Raw genomic sequence first — 14,402 nt, forward strand, 5'->3', positions numbered from 1 at the left:
ACTCCCCTGAAAACTATGTTTTTTTCAGTGAATAGATAGACAGACAGACAGACAGACAGACACACACATCACCTAACACTCTTGCATGTTGTTGACTGCACAACAGGGTAGGTGCAGCTTCCATGGGTGTGTGTAACCATATAATCACCTCTCCTACAAAAACTGCTGGATACGTGAACTCTGGTAACAAAAGACACCGTCTAAATGTGGTTATCAAAGATGCACTTTGACTTTTTAAAGCCTTTAGCTTGAGAGAGCTGATAGTCCATTCTCTTTTATAGGCGCACAAGTGTAAAAAAAATCTGTGAAGATGGACTTAGGCTCACCATAGTCCTGATTAAACATAGAAAGTAGACTGTCAACAGGCTGTCAATACCCTGCAATGCTTATACATTCAATTAAATGTATATTTGGTAAAAATAACATGTATATATTAAAGTTTAATTATGCTCTTGTGAGTCCAAGTAAGCTCATAACTTCCTTTTGAAGCAAATGTCCAGGTCAAATGCCTGTAAGTGCCTCGCTCTAGTGGGCAGCTCCCTCTATTGCATGATTATTCATGCTGTTCTCAACGCAGTCCAACGGCCATACGTTTATATTCAGAAATCTCCAACCATATTAAATTTTAGGCAGAGAGGTAACGTACAGCACATGTATTACCAATTTTTCATAAGTGTTAAGGCCCCTCCGGGCATTGGCATGTAGTTTAATAATATATCATCATTCTAGATTTCTAAGTGCTCTAATTCTATCGCACCCCTGGCATTTAAATAGAATATGTCTGCACAATGAAATTGTAACATATCTACGTTACTCTTCTGCTTTTCCTTGAAGAGAGGATGTGGTCTAACGGCTGGAGCAGTCCACCTTGAAGCTGGGGAACCGGGTTCCAGTCTCGGCAGGGACACTTAACATCCTATGATTCTGGACAAATGAATGTGTCGGTCTGTAATGCAACTGGTGCTTATGTAAAGCTCTCTGATACCTTTGAGTCGAGTTCCTGCTATATAAAGCTCCCCAAAAAAAACAGTTGTGTGCACCTGGGTAGGTAGGAACCTGATTAGTGATGACTCTCATGTGTTTTAATACTTTCCTGGTTGTATGGTGTTACCTACATGCCACTCTTTGCAAGTTAAATATTTGGTAATACATTTTCCTCCCCATCTAAATGGCACCCCATATTTGTCTCTGTTCTTACTGTTGTTACGCCTTTACTTTTGGAACAGGTGAAAAACCCTTTCCTTTGTCGCAGCCAGTTATTTTTCTGCCTGTTGATAAAGTGGTTATCTACCAAATGGTCCCTAAGGAACGGGGCTCTCCTGAATGTGACTTTGGAATATGTTGTAGTGCCCTACCTATGACAGTCTCACTCGTGAGGATGTTCCAGTTTTTCTATGCACCCTTGACCCTACAGATGCATCTGTACAGTATGGTATTATATACTGCAACACACAATTAGTATCTAGGTCTGTCCCCCAGTGACACAAAAATACTCGACCCGGTAGCAGACCACGAGACAGGGGACCATGAGGTTATAACCATTTCCCTTTTTTCTGCTAACGTGCCCCGAGTTGAGACCTCAAGCTTAGTATTCAGGATCAAGACAACAGTAGGCTCACACTGCAAATTACTGAACCATTGGTTGTACTTTATTTACCTTTACTATCTCCTTTTCTTTTATTTTATAATGCACAGCCCCTCTAGCAGAGCGATGAAACATGCCACAAACCTTTTAACAGGTAGTAGAAGGGCAGAAACATGTTGATCACACTCTCAAACTATGGTTTAAGTTCTTCCGTTTCTTTTGTTTTTAATCCTATCCCTTGGGGGCACAATAAATAAGTGGAGTTACACCAAGAGGCAGTTTTAATTCACACCCCAACTTCACGTTTTGCATTCTGCACCACCGTCCATACCTTCAGTACACATTGGAGGTGCTAAACTGAAAAGCCCCTCCTTTTGAGGGAGTTGTAGCCCACGACACTCAGTTAACCATAATGGTGTGACATGAGGAGGTACCCTAAGAAGGAGCATGCCACCTAAGAGACAGTGAGGGTTTTCGTCCTCAACAGATATTTGCATTCATTAGCAACAGAGACACCTCTTTCTCCTGCAGACTGGCAGCATTTTTCAACACTGAGGGACAGACCAAAGTACTTGTGTGTTGCATTTAGAATAGTCAGTACTCACCGATGTTTAAACACTCCTTTGTTACTTTTTGTGTTTTTGATATTACAACCCAAACAGTTGTGTCCTGAGCATCATGTGTCCTCTCTTTCGATAGAATCTCCTGGTGGAAATTCGCTAACCTGCTTATCACTTTTGAGAATACAGGTTCCAGATAGCCCCTCGAGTGGAACCTACTGATCATGCACACCCTTGTGGTGATAGAGTCTTCTTCTGTGCTGCAGTTACTTGTAGCTCTCAGGAGATCCCCATAGGAGATGCTCCTCTTTATTTGTTTCAGGTGTCTGTTACAGCTGTGTAGGGTGCTGTTACCTGCTGTCGATTGTCTAGATAGTTTGGTTTCTAATGTATTGTGTCCTACCATCACCATCCAATTTATCTATTCCACCTGGGATCTGCTTATAGTTGTTGTCAATTTGAGATTCAGTATGTTGCAATGAAGTTTAGGAAGAAAATGCCAGCCCATTTCTTCTTCTTTCCAGATGGCAAATAAGTGATCAGTGTAGCAGAGCCAGAGAATTATGAGATCTGTCCATTGCTTCATGTTTTCTGCTTAGACTACTTGCTCCTCTCACAGCCCATGTTCATATCCTCACACCTAGGGGCGAAGCAGATACCCATTGCGGCCCGTCAATAGAATTCACCACCAAATACAAACAGATTTTCTGTAAGACAAATCTGATCATGTTCCGCTACATGTGATTGTGTTGGTACAATTGTATAGTGCTCAAACCTTAACTCCCTCCTTGTGTTGTACACTTGTATATGTTTACATCCTGTTTACATCCTTTATAATCACCAGGAAATTCTCTTCCCATTCTACCTCCCTTATTTTTTGTTTAAAATCCTTAATGTCCCAGACATATTAATTTAGTGTTTGTACAGGGTGCAACTGATAGTGGTCTATGTATATAGGCATGTTTTCAAGTAAAGTCTGTTTGGATGACACTATGGGGTGCCCAGGGGTGGGGGATGGCTGGGATCATTGTATATTTTTGGTAAACTATAAAATGTAGGCATTTAGGGATAAAATGTAGGCATTTGTGGGTTACCACATTTGCGAACCATATTCATCACATTCTAATCTGCCTCTGTCCTTTCTATCCATAAGAAAGTAAAAAGATATGTGAATTGTAGATACATAGGTTTTCTTATAAATCAGTTCATAACATTCAGAGAATTGGAGCTGTATGTGTGCGACCACAATATAATTGTCTCTGTCTAATATGATAATACTGTCCCCCTTGTCTGTAGGTTAATTACAATAGTTTGATTCTCCTTTAATGTTTTCAATGCTATAATTCGAGACCAAAATAGATTATATTTTTATGACTCATTGTGTTCAGTTCTTGAATGTTTGAGTTCCTTCAGGGTAGCTTCATGGAAGCTGTCTATGGCATCATGTGCTCTGAGTATAATATGTCTCGACCTGCATTTAAGACAACTTCCACTACTTGTTTATTGAATTTCTAAAATCTCCAATAATTTATTGATATCTCTTTGTTTCTCTGAATTATTGGTTCGGGTAGACGACTCTTCTATCAACATGTCCAAAGTTTCCAGTATCTCTGTATCATTAAAAGTTAAATTGTTTTCAAGAATTTGTTCACTGGGAGTAGGAGGTGCCCATTCCTTCATTTGGGACAGCAGATGTACATTCTTTAGTTTTAATTTCCTCACAAATTTGAATAGCTCAATTTGGGTCTGGGAATAGTAGATCTATGTGGAAGGACAGAAAGTAGGTCCACGGTTTAATAACTCTTGTTCTATCACAATCATCTTCCTTTACATTAAATTGATGACAGTGCTATAATTGTCCTCCCTTAATTTCTTGTTCCCCTCTTACTTCGCATTTCTCTCGTTGTTATCCTTTCTTTGTGACATTTTTTGATTCCTTCTGTTGCTCTGGATTTATTTTTTTATTCTTGTCTTCCTTATTTTTTGATTTGTAGTGCCTTTATCGGCGTTTCCTCTAGGTCTGTCTCAGAAGTTTGAACTTATCAAAAAAAGAGAAGCTCAGGAACCTCACTGTAGTTTCACTTTGATCACTTCTTAAAGCACCAGTGTCTCAGTTTGTTCCTGTGCTTGACTCCCTGCACTATTTTCTTGTGTCTCGAGGTTTCCATACCTTTGTGCTTCCCTTCGCGTTCCCTCAACTTGTTTTTAAAAAGTAAGATTTCTTCCTGTTAAATAATCCTGTCTATGGCACATACCTTTTTGTTGTGTTCTCAGTTTTATCTCTTTTTAGAATTTTAAAGTCTATCATTCAAATGGTCTTTAAAGTCACTCATTGTCTCCCGATCAGCTAATTGTACAAGTTCATCCTCCAATTCTTTAATTTGTTCATTTGTTGCAAAACACTGTCTCTATCGCTCCATGCATATTGCACCAGAATTTTAACCACATCATTTGCAGAGGCTGCACAATGTGCTGCTCATTCTTCAAGCGCCTAATGATTGGAATTTTCATAGAACATTGTGGTATATATGTATAGTCACCTGGTGTATTTAATCTGTATCAATGTATTTCTGTAATGACGGGGCTTCCCACAATTTTCTCAATTCTTTTTCACATAGTCTCTCAAGGTGGTATAGTTTATTATTTACTCCTGTGCCCATATTTCCCATTGGGGCATCAATCTTTTCATTTACTGTCTCTGTACAAATTGCAGCAGAAGCCTCCCTGCATGAGAGCTGACTCAATATAACCACTGGAATCTCAATAAAAATTGCACTTCAGATAGAGTCTTCCTAGTGTCAGGAATGTTCTTGTGATGGCAGTGCCATATTCAACCTGTGTTTCTTGGCAGTAATTGCATACATTTTACCACCTATTCTTAGCAATTGCCCCATAGCCTCCCACCTCCTTTTGAAGCACGTCCTCTTTGCTTCACCCAGAAGCTCCAGTTTCAATGATGCAGGACCCAGCTGCCACCAGACAGGACTGTCGTCAGGTTTTTGGCCCCTACCTGACAGGGTCAACTTGGTGTTTCCCTTCTACTGTGGCTGCGGGATGACTGTCTAGGAGGGTCCTAAGAATGAATAGTAGAACAACCCCCTAGAATCTCCAAGTCAAAACAGGTAGTGCTAAAGCTAACCTTTCTTTTGCTGTCTGTTCCTTTCCACTCCCAGATACCTATTCCCTGCTAAGTGGTAAACATTTAAAACCTATTGGCCCTCACTGGGGCCAGATGCAAGATATTGTCCTCTAATCCAAAGTTGTTAGCTCTCCCAGCCTAAGACGTGTATTCCAGCTTTGCAGGAGTGATCAGGGGATGGGTGGCACAACTGGTTATAAGCCTGTTTTGCTCAAACAGCTTAAAGTACATTTTCATAGCGTGACTTCTCTGTTTAAGCTATCAAAAAACTGATTTCACCTTTAAGTCAGATTTAAAAGCATTAATTAACCTGGGATGCACGGGTCACGCCCTTTCCTATGTGGAGGTTAAACATAAAGGTTTTCATGCCACCCAGGTCTAAAATGTCTAGCCATGCCTACATAGTGAAATAGATTTAAGTTTGTATTGACTGTGAGAGCACACAAATCCTACATGCAGTGTGCCCTATTTATTTTTACACATTACCACCCGGTCCTGTGGGCTTACAAGGTATGCTTTAGAGATGACTTATGAATACATAAAAATAGGCTTTTCCTACATGGCAAAGGCATTATGCCATATGTATTGCACTGCATTTAAACTGCAGTCTAGCCAGAAAACAGGTGTGTTCCTGGTCAAAACACATTTTTGTTGTGCATGTGGTTGGTGTAAAACGCACACCACAGTCCACATGGCATTTAGCTTTTCATGCAGTAGGTGTAGGTCAAATAGGGAGCCCTAATGTCCAGCATATATTTTAGAAGGGATGTACAAGCACTTCACTTATGTTGAGCAGTGGTAAAGTGCATAGAGTTCTAAAGCTAGGAAATCCAGATGTTCAAAAATTGGAAGACGACAACAAACATAGGGTAATTTCTTACACTGTCTATTATTCAAAATGTTCTTTTTTGGTTATATGTAACATGACTAATTAAATTATCTGTAAAGCCTGTGCACAAAATTTTGTAAATGATCCTGAAGATAAATAAATTGCTTTCATTTGTGATCACTGAGGCATTTGTAGGAGATGTAAAGCCCCCATTAATTTATGCTTAGGTAGCTGGTAATCTTAGACCACAGTTAGTGCACTGACCCTTGCCTCAGGTCACAGTGTTTTTGAAGGGTACATTGCAAAGTGGCAGAAGAGGCTGCAGCGCTATGCACTCCGACCCTATTCAGAAATAGCCTTCTTCATTTGAACCTGTAAGGTAATGTTAAATGTAAATCGGGTAGCAATTATGAAATAGACAATTTTCAGTAGTTCTGTTGTACTGATTGTAGGCAAGTGCCCTTTTTTCTAGGTCGCCCCTCTACCCACTTGCTGCCCAAATGCTGATGGTTATGACTCTGATAGTGCACTGGTATATGCTGCCAGACCCCCCAGAGTGATAGCCTAGGACGAGTCTCAATCAGGCAGTTCCAGGAGCTTTGCCACAGGTGTGAGGTATCCCTCTTTTGCTTTGTTCTGTTGTCCCTGACACAGGTCTCTTCTTCTGTCCTCTTTAATGCAGGTTGTTCAGAGCTGAGGTTCTGGAATCAGAGCTGCCCCTTAAATGCTAGATTTAGGGAATTTAGGGATGTGGGAGCAAGTGGCCAATGGGCTGCAAGTACCTTAGCTGGTCTGCCCTGCACTGACCGCATCCAGGGGTGTGGGTCACCTTTTCTATACAGAACCCTTTATTCTCCTACTCCTAAAGATGGCAGTAATCTAATTATAGTATACAGACCAGTCTGCCAACCCTGGAGGTGTGACTAGCCTTCTGGGGGTGCACACCGCCTTGAATAACTAATTTCCTGCCTGTCCTAGTGCAAATGTGCCTGGGGCAGGTGGAGGGCTGTTTCCGCCTTTGGGAGTCTGCCCTGATGCATATCAAAGGAAGTGCAGCCTTTGAAGCCCCCCGCCTTGATGTGCCACTTTACTAGCCTGCTTGGGAGGAGGGAGGTGTGACCTCCTTCCTGCCCAAGTTTTTGTTCCTGATTCCTGGGAGTGATCAAACTGCTTGGCAGGAGGTCAGAATCCAGTATTGGTGGCAGCCTCTAAGGTAGCCACCTGGGTACTTTCCACGTCGCCTTCGACATGAGATTCGTGTCAGGGGTGAGAAGGCACGCGGTTTGATACCAAACACAACATATTTAGGCGGCACCATAATGGAGCTACCAACCTCATGTTTGCCCAAGTGCCAGCCCATGTTATCCTATGGGCCGTCTATCACTTATAGTGTCCTTTAATGTTAAGATTGCATTTACATGTCCATCTCTTTGATATTATGCACCCTGCTTCCTGGTTATTAGGAGGCCTTCCTTAGGGGTGACAGGCATACATCAGCGATAGTGCATTAACTTTGACACACATGGTGAGGATAAAGTTGAGTTTGAACAGTTTACACTGTTCCTGCAGTCTGCAATGGCAGGCCTGCTGTCACTAGTTTATTTGGGTCACTCAGGGTGGCACAAACAGTTCTGCACGCCCTTGGGACCCCTTTGCCATCCATGCTACGAGTACCACTCTTACCATATACTAGGGATTTATAAAGGGGGTACAGTCCCTGTTAATTGGGATTGTCAATTCATACATAACAGTTTTAGGGAGAGAGCACTGGCCATCAGCATTTGGGCAACAAGTGGGGAGAGGGGCGATCTGGAAAAAAGAGCACTTTCCTACAATCATTACAACAGAACTACTGAACATTGTTCTAGTGGTAAAAACTCCTAATGTAATTTTTGTAAGGACTGTCTCTCCCATACCCTAATACTGGGTTACTTTATTACATTTAATAAGTACTAACTTCAGATTTGGAGCAGATAGAGATACACTACTAACACTAAAATGAATTGTAATTTAAAATCTGTTGTAATGGTGAAGTTGAGTATAAAGTTACAATTTTGAAAATGCAACCTTTAGAAAGTCGACATTTTCTTGCACAAACCAACTGTGCCTTCCTGCCAGAGTCCTGGTTTACATGACTGTGAATGGCTCTGCTATTGTGGGTTGTATATTGCTTCCAGAGAGTGAGACAAAGGAAGCCTAGGTGAGTCCACCAAGCAGGATTGTAGGAAAGTAGGATCTGCTTCTTATGGTTACCCCCACATTTTGACTGATGTTACACTGTTTTGACTAGTCTGACTGGGATCCTGCTAATCAGGACCCCAGTCTATCTAATTTCTCCTTAAAATGTTATTCCATGTACTTTGGTACACTCTAGATTGGATACTTGGGTACCCTTACAAGTCCCCAGTATATGGTACACATGTACCCAGGGCATAGGTACCCCAGAGGCCTCCCATGTGCTGAAGCATGTATTATGCCACCCATGAGAGGCCATGCAAAATGGAACTACAGGTCTGCCATTGCAGCCTGTGGAAGTTGGTGCTTGCACCACTTACATTAGATAAAGGTTCACTATATCTATAGGTCACTACACTTAAAACTTATAAGTCACCCCCTACAGCAGGACTTAACAATCCTGAAGGTAGGGTGCTGGGTTTTACGCGAGAGGGTGCCCCTGCATGACCAGAGCCTCTCTGCAGCCTTCGGAGACTCAGCTAGACATACAGGTAGAGGTGCATTATAACTTTGTGGTAAATGCTATCTCGTAAACGGCTGAAACAAAACATGTTGTGTTTGGTATCAAACACCTTTGAATCATACCTCCACAACAGTGACCAGTGTGGGAGGTATGATTACACCCTTCTGAAGCAAGCTTTTTGGGGTCACTGGCCTTTTTGGTGCCAGCCTTCTCGACCCGGATAGCACAAAATGGATGCTGCCGACCAGAGACACATTTCTGGCCTCCTGCTGCTAAGCCAAGACAGGATTTAGTGTTTTGGGGCTGGCAGGGTGCACTTCCAAAGTGCCTGAAAGTCTGCACCCGGGGCACATTTGGTGTCCCTGTGCATAGTCCAGCTCAAACCATTTCTGGGAGCCGTTTGCTCCTGCTCTGGTGCGCACTGGACAAAGGACATGGGAGTAACCCCCCGCACTGTCCTGACCCTTCCCTAGGAGGGTCCCCTAAATCTGTCCAACCCTCTCCTGTGGGTACATAAGGGCTTACCTGGCTGTAGGACCTTAGATTTGATGTGAACAAGATTCTGAAACAAGAAACCACTGACCTTCAACCATCTGGACACTCTGGACTTTGCTGGACTTTGATTGGGCCCAACTTCATCTCTCTCTCTGTCCAAAGCAACTTCTGTGCCCTTGCACTATACAGGCTCTGAGCAGGACCTGTGGAGCACTAAGGACAACTGAAGAATCTCCCTTGGGGTGAAGGAGTCACTCCCTTGTATTCGCAGGCACTGGAACGCAACTGACCGGTCTGCTGATCCCGAGCTCCTGCGGACTTCAAAGACTCCAGCAACACAGGAGGTGGGATCTGAAGTTCCTTGAGGTTGATCTACCCTCTGATTGAGTTTGAGGCCAGTATCCCTCGTGGGGATTGCATAACCTGAACCCCTGTGCACCGCATAATTTTGCAAGTGCATATGCTTGTTGGCAATTTCTGAACTTGTGCATTAGACTCTGTGTAGTCCTGACCCTGTGCAGTATTTTCACCAAAGAACTCCAGCCTCCTCGCACCGAGTGCTCCGTGATCTTGCCCGAGTTCCACTTGCGACTCCTGGTCATTCGACCTGTGGGTCTTCTTGAGGGTCATCTTGATTTCTATTGGGCTTTCCTGGGTGCTCCAGACGTGCCCTGACTCCCCATTGCTTGGTGAGTCCCCTGGACCTTGCTGGTTCTCACCGTAACCTGCATGACCTTCCTGCGTGGGTTGCCTCATACATCATAAGGGTCGTTTGGACTGGCGCAAGGTGCCCACTTGAATTTGTGGACAGCATATATCAGGCCAACTGATCACAAGGATGACTTGGGAGTAGTTGTCCAATGCCCTGATTGCACTTCAGAGTGCTCTGTGTGCAGCCAGGGCCGGACTGGCCATAGTGCCCACTGGGCATTTCCCCGGTGGGCCGCCAGGGTGGGGGTCGGATTTGGACCCCTGGGGGCCGTTTTTGTTACCGTGGGCCGGTTTTGCAGTATAGCTGCAGTATCTGCTCCCTGTAATAAAAGCAGCTATAGTGTTTTCCAAACGCACCCGACCCCTCATCACAGAGCAACGCTGAGCCCCGTACAGCCCTGCATTACTACCTGAAGCCTTTGTCAAATCCAACGCCGAGCCACGCAAAGCCTCGCCTTCCAACTGGAAGCTTCACCAGAACGGATCCCACAAAGTCTCGTCATATGGCTGAAAGCTGCATTGTAACCGACTCCGAGCAAGGCGAAGCCTTGCAAAGCAAGGCCATTCGGACAGCACATGAAGGACATAAGGTACCACTCCCACTGGGCAAGTCTCAGTCCTGTACCTGGCCTGTGCTCCATCACAGTTGGCCTGAATGTGTCACTTTGTCCTGATCTATCGCAACATGTAGCCACAGTTGGTACTTTGCGCCTTTTGTTGCTATTTTCCCCAGGAATCTGATTCTACTGATTAGATTTTTGTCATTCTGGTGTCATTTTATTTATTAAAATGTAATTAATTTTCCTAAATTGGTTTGGGATTGGTTTGGGATTGTTCTTGTGTTGTATTTTTCACTTGATTACGGGTTGTGTGCTGCATAAATACTTTACAAACTGTTTCTAAATTAAGCCTGACTGCTTTGTGCCAAGCTACCATATGGTTAAGCACAAGTTAATTTAGCGACTTTTGTGGTTCACCCTGACAAGGTTTGTGTTCATTATTTGAGTCGAGTGTCCACCCCGCTCATCTAATAACCCAATTTCTTACAATATAGTATTTCCATTGTGAAGCATTCAAGACAGTTCTGCCACTGTTCTAGATAAAAAGTGGTGAAAGATGTTAAGTTCTAATTTGGCTAAAAAATACACACTAGGGAACATTTATGTCCTTTTTCCACTTTCTGAATTGCAAAGTCTACTGTTGCTTTCAATAGCTATGATAACCATACTCTTTGGTGCAATTCATTGAATGGTTGGGATCTAAACCATATGAAGTTTACGCAGTGGGATTGCAGTGATTATGTGGGAATAAACAACAAAAAGGGACCAATGGAAAATTCCAGTTGGATTTAAAAGCAAGACAATTTGGATGTATCATAGATAGATGGAAGGAGGGAATTTCATAATTTAGGAGCTTTCAAGGTCAGACATGGCAGGAATTCCCAAGAGTGAGTGGAAACATTAAAAGTGAGAAGAAAAGATCGGTGTGGTTGAATACATTTGAAGGCAATGCAAAGGGGAAGAGAGCTTCATGCTGGAATGAAATCGATTCGGATAGGATCATCCGTAATATATGTGTGGGAATCATGATATTCAATTTTTTATTTTCAACCTGGATCCTTCACTCCTGTGAACACTACAGTAAAATAGCAGTAGTAGCCAATTGAACAACATTGATGAATCTAATTGCAGTCTACCCAAATGTATAGGTTGACAAATATTCCATTGGTATTCACAAAATCAAATATAACTTCAAAATGTACAGTAAGCTTATTCAAAGCATGTTGTATTCTGGCATTATAGATGCTATGCTTCTAAGTGAAACTTGGTTTACAGGTGCAACTGTTCCTGATATTGATGGGATATGTCTGACAGGCTATAACATTTTGCATTGTCATTCCTTAAAAAGCAGGAGAGGTGTTGCAGTTATAATTAAATGGAGCTCATGGCTGGAGAATGTGAGATCACTGAGCTTCCTGCTGCGGGGCCACTGTGTTTTTCTATCGCCTCCTGAGCACATGTTTTGCTAAGAGGGGTCATGTATTATTGCCCACCTGTGCCTTTGGGAGATTTCACCACTGCTCTGGTGGACCTTCTGCTGCCCTTGATCTTAGCCCACTACATTTTTATAGTATCTGGCGACTTCAAACTTTGAGCACAAGTATCCTCTAACTACCAGGCTCTAAAGTTTCTCAGTGCTATGATGGCTTTAGGGATATGTTAAGCAATGGCAGGGCCAACTCATCAAAAGTGGACATAGTATAGGCACGGGGAACCCTGCAATTTAGACACCCCAAAATTTACATCAACCTGACGCCAACAGTTTCGATGAATTGGAGATGGTGCTAAACCTCAATTTCATGAGGCTATGTGTCCCCGAGGTAAGGTACCTCCCCACATATCAAAAATATCAGAAATATAGTGAATAAAACAAAAAAGCCCACTCAATAATTGAGTTCTAGGTCAGCATAATTGTAAAAGGGTTTCATTATGAAATTCAAAAGTAAGGCAATACAGAATTATTGCAATGAGGGTTCTCTGTAAATAGGGCAATACATTGGAATGCAACATCAAACATTAGTCTAAGTCCCAAAGGTTAAGTAAAATCAGAAGTAAAATGGACAGCATTGCTAGTAGAACAGGAAAGTCTTTGCGTCTCCCCCAAAATCGAGGGAATATATGCATTATTTTGGCATATGAAATTAACAGAACTGCTGAATCAATGTGATGTGAGCAACTGTTTAATTTGATTAGCAAATCAGAGCACAGTCTCATAAAACATCATATTGCCTTAGCACCTAAGCACTATCCCACTACATGAATAATTATTTTGCTCCCTCTATGCTAATTTCACCTGCAGATACTATAGAAAACTACATACATAAACAATAGTGTTTTAAAGCAATTAATAGGTAACAGTGATCTAGCAGAAAGACCTTGAAGAATTAGTTGCAGTTTTGTGACTGAGGGCCTGATTACAATCTTGGCTGATGGAATACTCCGTCTGAAACGTGACTGGTATCCCGCCCATCATATTACAAGTGCCATAGGATATAATCCATCAAGTTTGGGATGGAGTAATCCTGTCAACCAAGATCATAAGAAGGCCCTCAGTCGGGGAAAGTTCAGCGAAAACAGTATGAACAATGGCAATGGAAATGAACAAATAATATTCTGCTTGACTACATGCTGCAGAAGCAACAGGCAGTGAGATATGCAGGGGGGAGACAAGGGTGACATCCATTTTGAAAATCATGATGGCTAGGCCCAAATCGAGGCATGGTTAAGAAGGGTCTGAAATACACACTTCTAAACAACATGGGAAGCTTATTCCAAAAAATAATTTCTATATCAGTGTGTACATGGGTGGTCAAGTATGAAAATACATCCCGCATATTTTAAACGATGCACAAAAATCTTTAACAATAGCACTGAAACGTCTTTGGTATCAGTGCTACATGACCTTCAAATGACGGCAGCTAAAGGGCACTCTATGTCCCTGGTTTTATTGGATCTTCCTGCTCCATCCACTATGATCTCACATCCCATTTTGGTCTACGAACTGGGGGAAGTTGGGATAAGTGGAATCATACTATAAAGGTGTAAATCAGACCTTGAATCAGGGTGTGCCTCAGGGGACAGCACTTAGCCACACTCGTTTTAACCTCTACATCCAGTCCCTGACCAACCTTGTAAAATCTATTGGAGTTGACTGCATAAACTACACCGATGATAACCAGATAATCACTGCTGAAGATCAATTGGTTAATGCCCCTTTTGAGACCTTTCATCTGGGCATATCGGCATTAACCACTTGGTTGAGGGATAATACCCTAAAGTTTAATCCAGACAAAACAGAGGTGCTTTGGATCAGAGACAACTTTTCCATTCACCCTTTTCCATCTGATTTTTGATCCCGTCCTTGGCTGATACTTCTTGCCCTTCTGAATTGGTTAAGGATTTCAGTTTCTCTGCTTCTTTTTGGATGATAAGCTGACTCTTGAACAGCAGATCAACCATCTCTCCTCCATCTGTTCCTTCCTGCTTCAGGTTTGAGGAACGTTTTCCTGCTACTTCCCTGTGCTGTGTGCCCAGTGGTGGTACAGGTGACTATGCTTAGCCGCCTGGATTATTACAATGCTCTCTATTTGGGAGGGCTTGCTGGATCGCTGACAAGACTTCAGAGGATTCAAAATGCTGTGGCGTGACTGGCTCTGGGACTAACCGTTTTTCCCTCTATATGAGCAACTTTGAACACCCTGCACTGGCTACTTGTCACTACATGGATCAAAGCAATATCTATGTGTCTTGTCCATAGAACTTTGTACAGTTCGAGACCCAGCTTCCTTAAAAATAAGTTCTTTTATTAGCTGTAATCTCAGATCC

The 14,402-nt window shown here is 42.5% G+C and overlaps 1 protein-coding gene across 1 annotated transcript in view; it reads left to right on the top strand.

The window, feature by feature from the left end:
- The window catches only part of ITGAE (integrin subunit alpha E), an 847,690-nt gene that overhangs the window by 65,357 nt on the left and 767,931 nt on the right, over window positions 1–14,402 (top strand). The gene's annotated exons all lie outside the window — the stretch shown is intronic.

This window comes from Triturus cristatus, chromosome 3_2 (genome assembly GCF_964204655.1).
Source record: "Triturus cristatus chromosome 3_2, aTriCri1.1, whole genome shotgun sequence".
Taxonomy (NCBI): Eukaryota; Metazoa; Chordata; class Amphibia; order Caudata; family Salamandridae; genus Triturus; species Triturus cristatus.